This window comes from Acinonyx jubatus, chromosome D1 (genome assembly GCF_027475565.1).
Source record: "Acinonyx jubatus isolate Ajub_Pintada_27869175 chromosome D1, VMU_Ajub_asm_v1.0, whole genome shotgun sequence".
Taxonomy (NCBI): Eukaryota; Metazoa; Chordata; class Mammalia; order Carnivora; family Felidae; genus Acinonyx; species Acinonyx jubatus.
The window spans coordinates 108,658,258-108,670,697 of record NC_069390.1 but is presented as its reverse complement, the minus strand read 5'-3'; the positions used below and the strand labels follow the sequence as shown (position 1 = coordinate 108,670,697).

Genomic DNA, 12,440 nt, shown 5'->3' with positions numbered 1-12,440 from the left:
GTTGGCCTGGTTCATTTTTTGCTGGAACAGGGTCATTCTATGCTAGTCTTTTGGAAGACAGGAGGTGGTGACATTCTTCCAAGAGAAGGCACAATTACCCAAGCTCCCTGTCATTTTGAGAAAGCTTGCAATAGAGTCCAATAACCACCTCCCCAACCATGCTGTTTCAGTTAAAGAGAACCCACCATATCATTTTCTATGTGGCCCAACTTTTTGGTGCTTTGAAAATGAAAATGCCCTGAGAAGCCCCTGACTGAAGCCCAAAGGAGGGGGTGGGATGGTGGAGACATCATTTCCCTGCAAACCGCCCAGCTGACTGCAAAGTGTATACTTAGTTAATGCAATTAAAAAAACAAAAAACAAAAAAACAACAACGCAGTGGCGTGGGAGATCTAACTTCGGTGTAGCGGCTTTGGTGCTAATCCTGTTTTGGGGGCTATTGGAGTCCAATTCAAGCAGAGGAAAGAAGTGGGAGAAAATGAGAGAGGGACGACGGAGGGCTGGAATCGGCTGGGTGGAGACGGCAGATTTGTAAACGCTGACGGGCCACGACCGGAGGCTGGAAGCCAGGGAAGCAAGGCCGGACTGCGCCACATAGTGTGAGGATGTCTGGGGGCTCCGTGAGCACAGGGCCAGCCGACTCCGGAGACCCAGGCGCGGGCTCCAGGCGTGGGAGGGTGGCTGAGGCTAGGTGTCCAGGCCTTGCGCTGCACCGGATCTGGGCGCGCAGAGGCGGCGCGGCGGTGTGTCCTCCTAAGGAACGCAGAGAAGGCCGCCGCCAGGTTGTAGAGAGACAGAAGCGGCAGGTCCTGGGGCCTGGGAGAGTCCCGGGAAAAGACCTTCCGGGACGTGGGACGTGCCCCTGCCTGGGCCTGGTCTGCTGCCTCTCCCTACCCCCTGCGCTTCTTTGACTTCAGTTCCTCCCACGGCCCTCTCCCGGAGGTGCTTATCCCTGGGCCAGGGGCTTGCCACCCCGCCTTTCCAGCTAAGCCTTGGTCCTCCGCAAATCCCAGGGCGTAGAACCATCTGGACGCGCGCCTGGCTAGAGGGAGCAGTCGGGGGAAGGGAAGGGCGAAGCTTGCTGAGGCGGCCCCGGGCACCATGGAGGGGCGATCCTGATCAAACTGTGCCCCAGTCTGCCTTGGAGTGGAAACCACTTAGTCTGTCCCCACCTAACCCCTGCGAGTCCCCCCTTCCCTGGAGGACAGATTCGAACCACAGCTCCTGCAGACTCACGCGGCCAGACCAGCTCTCCGCCGCCCTCTGGCCCCCGCCTCTCCCCGTAGCCGCCCGGAGCTGCACCCAGCGGCTCATCCTTCCCCCGCCCCGCCCCTCCTCCTCGGCGTGCGGCGCGCGGGAGGCGAACGCGGGCTGAGCCCCGCGCAGCTGCCTGCCTGCCGCGAGAGGCGGCGGCCCAGCGGCCGAGCCCAGGCTGGGAGACTTGGTTCGTCGCGTCCTCCGGCTGCTCCTCGGCTGCTTCCTCACCGAGCTGTGCGCCCGCGGGTGCCCGGCGCAGGAGCGAGCGGGGCACTGGCAGCTGGCGCAGCTGGGCGGCGTGGTAGTGCTGGCCGGGGGGGGGGGGGGGGACCCCCACTCCGGGGCCGCCTGGGGAGAGGCCGGCGAGGGCGCGGGGGTCTCAGACGAGCCCCCTTCCCGAGCGCCCACTCCGGACTTCTGCCGGAGCTACTTCGATGTCATGGGCCAGTGGGACCAGCCGTTCACTCGGGAGACTTCATCTTCTGCTGCTTCATCTTCTGTGACTTCCGGTTCTGCCGCCTGTTTAAGAAGCGGGACTGAGGCAGAGCACCTGCACCAAGCACGACACTCCGCTGTGGCTAGACACCCGCAAGCCCCCCCCCCCACCCCGCGCGCAAGGACGACCCCCTGCACCACCCCACGAAGGACAAGACCACCCTGATCCTTTACATCGTCTGCGGGGTGGGACGTCATTGGGCTTGTAGGCATCTTCACCAAGCTGGGGCTGGAGAAGGCGCCCGGGCGGCACAGGGAGCACGTGTCCAGGTGGGCTCAACCCCTTCCCCCCACCCCCCGCCTCCCCTCCCGGCGCCGCTCTCCCTCCACCTTTCCTCTTCCTTCTCCACCTTTCCGTGGGCAATGGCGCGTCCCCCACCGCCCGCACCTCCGCTGGGAGAGGTCGCCCGGGAAGCCAACTTTCGCTCCGAGCGCGGAGAGGGGGCGCTGGGCTCCGCACGGGTGTGGACTTGAGCGCGTGTGTGTATGTGGGGGGTGGTCTCTTCCCAGCCTCCTTCACCCTCTCGCCGCCCCCTCCCGCCTAGGATTGAGGCGGGTCTGAGACACACACAGCCCGGGAGCCCACGGCCCCCGGAGTCTTGGGTTTTGGCAAGGGGTCTACCCCTCGGATTCCAGATGCTAGTTTCTAGGTAAACAGGGCAGGCGGGCCCTGAAGGGAAGCAGGTGTGTGGGAGGGAGGGAAGGGGTGTGTGCCGCCTGCAACTCACAAGGCTGGAGAAAAGGAGGTGGAGAGAGAGAGAGGGGAGGGCGAGAACAAAAGCCTTGCCTGGAGCGGCCGCCTCTCTCACTGAGCTGCCAGGTCCCAGGAATTAGAACCTTGGTTGCCTCCCCGCCACCCGGACCCCTCCCCGCTCTCCGCTGTCGCCACTTCTCCCTGTTGGGTGCCAGCTCCTCTGCCCCGCGCTGCGCCCCTTGCAGGGGTTGGCGCGGACTCCAAGGGCGGGAGCCCTCCTCCTGCCCCCTGATTCCTCAACTTTCATTATGCAAGTCCTAGTGGGAGCGAGTTGCAGCAGATGGGAGAAGGCATTTGGGGATTAATGGGGCGACTTTCCTTTTGCTTCTTGAAAAAGTGTCTAAATTGATTCGCACAACCCAGTAACCTTGGAGGCAGAGGACACAGTCACCGGGAAGCAGCCCCCAGACGCGACGCGGGCCAGGGTTGGCGTGAGGTCTGGGCGGGCGGGGTTGGAGAGCGACTGGCCGTCTTGGGACAGCTGGATGGCTGGGCGCTAGCTAGCTCGATCCTGCCGAATGTGGGCAACGGGGTCTCCCTATGTCCCCCCACCCCCCTACACACAGACACACACCCTCCCCACACCTCCGGCGGGGGCCCCAGTGTGCTCGCGTGGATGCACCAGCTCCCTGCGCCTGCCTAAAAAACCTGAACAGAGACCCACCCAAAATAGGCGAAGGAACATTACCAACTCACTAGTAATTATTATCCACTTATACTCAGAGTATCCGATGATTCCCACCCCACCCCCCAAGAGGGGAGGGATTTGGGGCAAGAGGTGAGGAAGTTCCTCTCGGTTTGGGTCAGCAGGGAGGTGTGGGGGGATGTTGGCATCTTGAAGCACAAAAGTTAGCTTCGAGGGGATTCAGGAAACTCTGACCCACTGAGAGAGCAACACGCTGGCCCCGCCCACCTCCTGCACCCCCAAGATGCCCTGTCGCCAGCCCACCGGCGGGGGTTTCACTTCCCCTCCGTCCCTGCCCAGTCCCTGTAGCTTCGCGGGGTCTGTGTTAAGGGGAAGGAAGAGTACCGAGGCAGGACTGCGGCAGGCGACGGGTGCCGCCTTGGTGCGAGAGAACCTTGCAGATTCGGATCCTCTGCTGAAGTATCCGCTGAGCCTTTCCCTTGCAAACCAGCGCTTCCAGGAGCTCCTCCCCCCCCCCCCGAGTGTTTGAGTGGGGGGTGGAGGAGGGTAGAAAAGGAGGGAGAAGGAGGTGGGAAGGTGCGAGCTGAGCTAAAGGTGGGCGGCTCCCTTGAGCCTGTGGCGGGGGATGGTGATGTGTGATCTTCAGGCTTTTTGTGACCTGGGTACTCCTGTTGAGGCAGCGCTCCACCGCCCACCCAAGGGCCCAGGAGGGACTCCTGTGCCTGTCCTGCCACCTTGAAGCTCGGTGTGGAGAAGAAGAATCCCCCCAGCCTAGTCGGTTGCAGCCACTTCTGCAGGGACCAGGAAAGGGCTGCTTGGGGGGGGGGGGGGTGGAATCTCGGGGCATCCACGCCTCTGGTAACAGCCTGGACACAAGACTGTCCCGGGACACAGTTGGGCAATTCCAGAATGTGGTCGAAGTACATTCTCTTGAAGACAAAGGATAGTTGATTTTTATTGGCAGGTTCCCCGGTGTGGTTTTCAACCCCAGCTGCTGTTTAGCACCACCTGGAGTGCTTTAAAAAAGAAACCAAACCAAAATAACCCTGTTGCTAGGGGCCCACCCTAGGCAATTTAGATCAGGATCTCTAGGGTTGCTGAGTCTGTGTACTTCTGTAGAGCTCTCTAGGCTTTCCAGTGTGTGGCCAGTTACTAGTACGGAAAAGGAAGGAACATTTGCCAGGCACACTGCACTAGAGGGGTGTGTGTGTGTGTGTATGTATACATACACACTCGCGCGCATGCGTGTGCAAACACTCCTTTAGTGTGCGTGACCACATTAGGAGACAGGTGCTATCAGTTCCCACTTATAGATGGGAAAATCATGGCTCAGGTTGAGTGGCTTCTCCAAGGTCACCCAGTTAGTCATAAAACTGCAGTCCCCAGCCCCCTGATTTCAACCGTGTTTTCAGTTTGAGTGAGCTTTGGGTGGGGGTGGGGTTGCATATTCCCGTGTTCTGTCCGGAAAGGGAAAGATTCCGGGTCAGTAAAGATCTGGGATGTGGCCCAGAAATCTGCATGTAACAGCCTCCCTGAATGGCGCCTCAAAAGTGGCCTACACGTTTAAGGAAGGCTGTTCTTGAGTTTGGGACTATTTCAGTCTTGGAGATGGATGCGTTAATCCAGTGCCACTCTCTTATTTGCATTTGGTTGTGTGTTTTCTGCACTTATTTGTGCTTTGTGTATTTGTGGTGCTGGGGGCTGCCCCAAGGACCGTCCAAATGCATGTTGCACTGTGTATGCAGTTACTCATTTCAAGTCCCAGCCACAGGTCAGGGGGTACCTGGGTGGCGTATACCCAGCCACCTGAGAGCTTCCGGGTGAAATTAACATCTCGGCCACAGCCTCTTAATTTGTCTTGGGCTGTGCCGGTCACTGAGATGAAGGGTTCATTCTCATTTCATCGGAAGGCACCCCCACGTCACCAACTGCTTCTGGTGACCCGTGCACTTGTGGTATCCCAGAAGAGGCCTCTGTGATGTCAGTTTTCAGACCCAGAGTCCTGGGCATGTCGGCTGCTCCTTTCTGGGCCGACTGGTACCTGAAAACAGGAGAAAGTCTCTAATTCCAGGAGCTGCAGGGGTCTTGCCCATGATACAGGCAGAGCTTCAGAGACCCTCATTCACCAGCCACATCAGCATTATATCCTGCCCCTCTGTATCAGAACAAGTGACTGCAAACAGTGGCCAGCTGTGGTTACCCAACCACACAGACATGTTTTATTTGGTCTGCAAGGTATTGCTATTTATGTATTCTTTTTAAAAAATTTTTTTAATGTTTATTTTTGAGAGAGAGAGAGACAGAGCATGAGCACGGGAGGGGCAGAGAGACAGGGGGTGGGGGGAGACACAGATCTGAAACAGGCTCCAGGCTCTAAGCTGTCAGCACAGAGCCCAACACAGGGCTCAAACCCGGGAACGGCGAGATCATGACCTAGGCCGAAGTCAGACGCGCAACTAACCAAGCCACCCAGACGCCCCTATTTATGTATTATTTTTATTTTTAAGTTTCTCTCTCTCTCTCTCTCTCTCTCTTTTTAACTGAAACATTTTACACATACAAAAGACAAAACTTCAAAGAAGGATAAAAATGTCTTTAGGGTTTTTCACTCCCGTTACGACTGCCATTGGGGCGGCTCATTCTTGGTTGTGGGAAGCTGTTCTGTGCATTGTGACAGTTAAAAAAAAAAAGTCCTCAGTCATAGCCACATCTCATCTGGGGGTAGAATCACCCCCAGTTGAGAGTTACTAATCTAGGCCACACAATGATGAGTATTTTGTCATATCTGCTTTAGTACACAGTCTGTATTTTCATTTTCTCTCTCCCTTTCTCCCTCCATTTCTTTTTCCTTTGTTTCTTGGCCGAAACATTTGGAAAGAAGTTGCAGACGTGACACTTGATCCCTAAATCCTTCACCGTGGATTGCCTAAGAACAAGGACATTCCCCCACACAACACAGTCCCAGGATCACACTCAAGAAGGACAGAAACTCTGTGATACCATCAAATAGCCAATCACGGTAACATTTTCCTGGTCGTGCCACAAATGTCCTCTGGAGCTTGGGCTTCCAAACTCAGATCCAGTCAAGGCTCACTGCGTCTGGGCTGTGAAATTTCTTCAGTGTCTGTTATATATTGTGTTTTAAACCCAACTTAGAACCAAGGAGATTTCACATAGAAATCCCAATTTCTGACTTCTCTTGAGAAATTGGTAGAACTGACAACACCCGACATGCATTTTCCCAGGGAAGCTGTTGGTTGCCTCCCAGGGGTGACTTCCCTCTTTAGGAAGCTCTCAGGTTCACCTCCTTCTCCACCCCCACCCAGTTCCCTTAGTGCTGGTCCCTGCAGTGCCTGGAGACGCAGTCAGGCCGATCTCAAGTCAGATGGCCGGAGATTTCCATCCAGCCTGGCCACTTGAGAGTTGTGTGGCCTTGAGAAAGTGACTTCACCTCTTTGAGTTCTAGGTTCTTGTCTGTAAAATGAGACCATGGTGATCCCTATGTCCTAGGCTTGTGTGAGGGTTTCACTGAGACTGGGCTTGGGAGGCCCTTAGCACAGAACCTCTTGGTCACTGCTCAGCAACTTTTACCCCTTTGCCATCACCCTTATTACTGGAATTTTCTACCCCTTACCTGCCAAAGGGGTACCTAGCCCTCGCTCTGTTATATCTTTTTAGCTGTGTGACATTGGTCAAGGCTCCTAACTCCTTCAGAGTTAAGCAGCAGAGGGTGACAGGTTCAGACTAGGAGAGAAGACCCAGGTATGGCCACCCTGAATGCCTTGCAAAGTGTTGGCCTGGGTGATATTAAAGAACTCTTGTCCAGCCTTCTATTTTGCCGTGAGCTTGGGTATAAATTCCCCTTTAATGTCAGGTCCTGCCCCAGTGAGGCAGGCCTTAGGACAGTGTGCCTGTGCCTTTGAAGAGGCACAGATTTCTTTCTGTGAGGATGAACAAGGCCCTGGGGCGTGGAGGAGTCAGACTTCCAACCTGGACAGTCTGAGGCCAGGGCACAGGTCCTTGACCACTAGGCTGCACGGCCTTTGAGGGGACACGTGCAGGACTTCCGTGCTCTCAGATCACAAAGAAGTGCTTGCTGTTCTGCAAATGGCAACACGTGCAGGGGGGCCAGTTCCAGGAGCCGCTGTAAGTCCAAGACCAGGAGTGTTTCCTGCATCTGCCCCTGCCAGGGCCAGTGCCCTTGGAGGAGGCATTGATGAGAAATGACCTTGGGGGCAGGAATGCCTGTTTAACGCTCCATACACTTGAGGCCGGGAGGGAACACATGCCATTATTTTGCCCACCTTCAAACAGAATCAGAAATCCAAGTGGCACATTACACAGCACAGTGTCCTGGGTGCTTTTCAAACACACTTCAGAAGAGCTGGAGTCCCTTCTAAAGAAGTGACATCAAGCGATAAATGTCTTCCCTTCTTTTGCCTTTTCTGTCTTCCTCCTGCTTCCCCTTTTTCCTGCATGTCTGTGGTTACCCTCTGGCTTTGACCAGCTCCCCAGCCTGGAGAAACTCTTGCAGGCACGTCTCCTTGCCCATGGAGTAGTCTGTCTATATCCTTTTTCACGGCAGGTTACTTCTCTTTGGGCAGTGGAGTCCTTGCATTTTAGCAGTCACCTTCAGTGGGATATACTTTACACAATAGAAAGCACACGTTTTAAGTTTAAGTGTGGTTTGAGGAGCTTTGCCCGTAACCACCACTCCAGAAAGTTACCTCCTGCCCACGGCCCTTGAGATCTTGAAAGACTGAAAGATGCTTCTGGTACAAGAGGAAATGCTCCGGAATCCTAGTCAAGTGTTTAAATGTCAGAACACGGTTTAGACCTCGGGACTCCTGGAAGCTTTGAACCAAGATGAGGAGGTTCTGAGCTCTGTTTGGGAATGTTGGGGTCTTTTATTTGCTCGCTGTAATTGGAAAGTGAAGGAACGCCGTATTCTCTTTTTGTTCCTCAAATATGTCAAGCTCATTGCTACCTTGGAGCTGTTGTGTTGGCTTGGATTGAATTATCCTCCATCAGACCTCACATGCTGGCTCCCTCGCCATTGAGATCTCCGCTCCAGTGTCACCTTGTCTGAGAAGTCGTCCCTGACGACCCAGGCTCAGTTACCAGTATCCCCCCACCCCAGCCCCTACCAGCCCATCGCTTGGTGTTACCTGCTTCATTTCACATTACAGCCTAAAATTAACTTATTAATTTCCTGGTTTGCTACTTGATTATCCGTCTCTTTACATTACTGTCCACAGTAAGGAGTGCAGGGACACTTCGCAAATCTCTTCTACTGTTGTATCCTCAGTGCCTAGAACAGTATCTGGCACAGAGGAATTCTGGGTTCTGACATCCCAGTTTACAAGAAAAGTATCGCCTCTTTTATTCATTCATTCATTCATTCATTCATTCACATATTCATTTAATTGATATTTATTGAGCACCTATGGCATACCTAGCACTGTTTTGAGAGCTATAAGAGAGCAGTGACAGTACAGACACAATGCCTGCACTCAAAGAATGCAGTCAAATGGCCCAAGACAGGTAACACACAAGTACATCTAGAAGGAAATTGACACTAAATTGAACCTTATGAAATTGCCAATATTCAATCATTTTTGACTACAAAAAGTGGCAATGTTTCAACCTAATTGTTCTGAATTGGGACAAGTGATATCAAGGAAAACTATAGTTTCTTTAGTAAGGTACCTGTATTAGTTAGGGTTCCCCAGAGAAAGAGAACTCTATTTATATATACATACATGCAATTGAAGGCTGTCAGACAGGAAAATTCCCCTTTACTCAGGAGAGGGTCGGCCTTTTGTTCTGTGCATGCCTTCAACTGATTAGACGAGGCCCACTCGAACAATGGAGGGCAATCTACTCAGTCTGTTGAATGTCAACATTCATCTCATCCAAACACACATTCTCAGACGCATCCAGAATGACCTGTGACCAAATATTTGGGCACCCTGTGGCTCAGTAAAGTGGACACTTAAAAGTTACCATTATAGTTCTTTTAGGGACTTAGTACTCAGAGTGTGTCCTGTGGAGCAGCCTCATTTTCATGACCTGGGAGCTTGAGCAGAAGAATCTTATGCCCTGCCTCAGACTTATTGAAATAGAATCTGCATTTTATCAAGGCCCCTAGGTAGCATGAATGCACATCGTTTGAGAAGCACCCAAACTAGGTGCCACAAAGAGATGGCAAATCCTTGGGAATTTGTTTGACTTACAGCACACAGTTGGTGATTTCCATGGTCTTATTTATGAAACTTTATAGACACGTATTTTTACATGTTTTTTAGTATGTACCCTAATCCGTACACATTTGTTGTACTAATAATACCAGTGAACAGTTATTAGGTACATTATAAAGCATACATAATAACACATTTTAAACTGAGCTGAAGGTGCAGTCAATGTTATTTTAAAATTTGTTTGTAAGGATGATGATCCTTACATCGTGGAATCATTAGCTAACGTCAAAGCATGATACATGTTGAGGAAGAAACTTACCATTAATTGAATATATTGAATATTTTACAGGAGAGTTTTGATTATTCTTGGCTGACTTTGCTTTGATCTGAATAGGACATCGTTGTTTTTAACCTTGGGACAAGCTAGCTGTTGAAGACAAGGGGAGAGTCGACACAATTGTTTTCTTGTGCTTCTTCTATCAGTATTTTCTTCAGCCTGTGGTTCTGTGAGGGCTGGGGTGAGGAGTGGTGGTTAAGCCATGCTTAGTGATGGTTAGCCTCGCTAACCCTGGATAATACATCTGCATATCTCCTTTTGGGGGGCTCATAGCTGTAATATGTGCAACATACCCCAGTGAGGGTGCCACTGCCAGTCACCGTTCTTGGTCTGAGCTTCCTGATTCTCACTGTCTGACGTGGGCATCTCAAGTGAGGGTGCCAGCATCCATCCACATATTGCATTGATTCCTCACTTTATTTATTTAAAAAAATTTTTTTTTTAATTTTATTTATTTTTTACAGGCAGAGACAGACAAAGCATGAGCAGGGGAGGGGCAGAGAGAGAGGGAGACACAGAATCCGAAGCAGGCTCCAGGCTCCGAGGCATAGCACAGAGCCTGATGTGGGGCTCGAACTCATGAACCGCGAGATCACGAGCTGAGCTGAAGTCAGACACTTAACTGAGCCACCCAGGCACCCCTGATTCCTCACTTTAACAACTAAAGACCATACACAGGAGTTCTCACATTTCCTGTCCTTATGCAGAGTCATTTTATGTGGTGCTTAGAGTGAGTGGACTCTACTTTGATGACTGCTTTTCCAGGATATGGAGGCCTCTTAAGAACTCTCATCTCCATTGCATGTCCTGGGAAGGACTGCCTTGGGGAAAAGCATCCTTGGTTTTTGGGCTGGGTTTTCAGGAATTTCAGCACTCCAGAGAAGCCCAGGGGTTATGCAGATTGTAGTGCTGACCAAGTTCGTGGTAGCTGTCCTGATAACCTACTTTTGCTACTCTCTTGAAAGCCTGAATAACATGGAATTCTGGGGGGGGGGACTCCTTAGAGAAACTGGTGAAACCTACAGCTTCTTGTTCCAGAAAAATGCACAAACAAAATTTCCACTCAACACCCGCTGGGCCAGGGACCCCCTGAAGCTCATGATGAAGAACCTGTTTAGAGGTGAAAAAGGCAAATCAGGTTTGGAGGGCCTTTCTTTGCCTCAAACATTCCCTTTCCTGTAGCTTCCTTGAGTTTCAGACTCTGCTCACAGCAAAGGGTGAGGAACGAGGCTGAACTCCGATTTCACAGACACTCAGGTTTGTATCTCATTCCCTGCAGTGATGCGCCAGGTGACCTTGAACAGTTTTTTAGCTCCATAAAACGGGTAGGATAATCCTCAGGGACATGTGCAACACTCCCATGAAGCAAACCCTACACACACTGGGCACACAGAAAACACACACACAGTTGTGGTCAGAAACACCCAAAGTGACAGCAAATTCACACATACAACCAATACACAGGCACGAAACACAGATACACACGGATACTCTCACAGGGACACGTGTACCTGAGAGATACAGATAATACAGTCACAGACACAGAGATTTGCACAGCAGACATATGCTCATTCAGAGACACAGACAGATACACATGCATACAGATAAACACAAGAGGAAAATGATGAGGGAGCATAAGGCAAGCTGCCAGGCCTCAAACCCCCGCCCCCACCACCAGGTGGGATATGTGTGATATCCCTTGGGCACTCCTGGCTGCCCAAGAACAAAGGAAAAGGAAAGAAAAACAAATGGTTAACAGAGATCACAGTCCTGCAGGGCCGTCTCCATCTACTTACAAACACCTTAGGAAATCACGAGAAAAAGGCAATGGTAATCTCCAGAAACCTATGGACTTGGTTTCCTAGAACCCCAGCAACATCCCTCCGTAGTGATGTAGGAAACCAAGGCAGAAGGAAATGGCAGATAGGACTAAATTTCCTTAAAACCTGCAGCCCATTGACAAATACTTGAGGCCAGCAGAGTGAAACATTTCTCCAGCAACTCCCTGTGTCCTAATGCTAATGCTTTGCTAGAGGGCAGACAACCCTAGTTTGACAAAAGCTAGGCCTCCAGGATCCTGGGCGTCTTATTTAGCATATGAAAGTCTCACTGGAAACTTCCCCTGGACTTGACCTCCCCCCAGCTCCATAGTATATAACTAGTCTCTCCTCATGCTGCCTAGGCAGCTCTTCCACCAGGGCCACTGGTCCTGTCCCCCTGCTTTAATGAAATCATGTTTTTGCACCAAAGATGACTTCAAAAATCCTTTCCCCACGAACCCCACTGTCACCCCAAAACCTCATCAGAAAACGTGAAAACAGCCAAATAACAGGAAATTCATGTCCACAGTCAATATAACCACAGACACAGAACTCCAACTCACAGGTGCATGATGCAGATTACACACATGTCTGCAAGGGCATGCGCACGCTCTCCAGGACAGCTCTGGCACATCAGTGGAGGCCACTACAAGAAGAAGGGGTGCACAGACCCTGGCATGACCTTTCCCATCTAAGTTGTCATGGAAGGGGGTGTTTTCCTGGTTCCAACCCTGTGCTGGGCATGTGTCCCATGTCAGTGCCTTATGGAGGGTTGTTCCCAGGCCTGGATTCCAGAGAGTGGCCAGGACAGGGTGGCCACAGGGACAGGGGCACAGGGCAGAGACAGGGTATACTTAGAGTGGGGGTGTTGCATGGGACCAGGTCAGGTGAGGGAGACAGGCGAGTCTCTCCAGGATCCTTGGGGTGTGTC

General features: G+C 52.1%; 1 pseudogene; it reads left to right on the top strand.

The window, feature by feature from the left end:
* Nucleotides 1–605: 605 nt before the first annotated feature.
* Nucleotides 606–11,034, top strand: LOC113593128 (uncharacterized; annotated as a pseudogene).
* The last annotated feature ends 1,406 nt before the right edge of the window (nucleotides 11,035–12,440 follow it).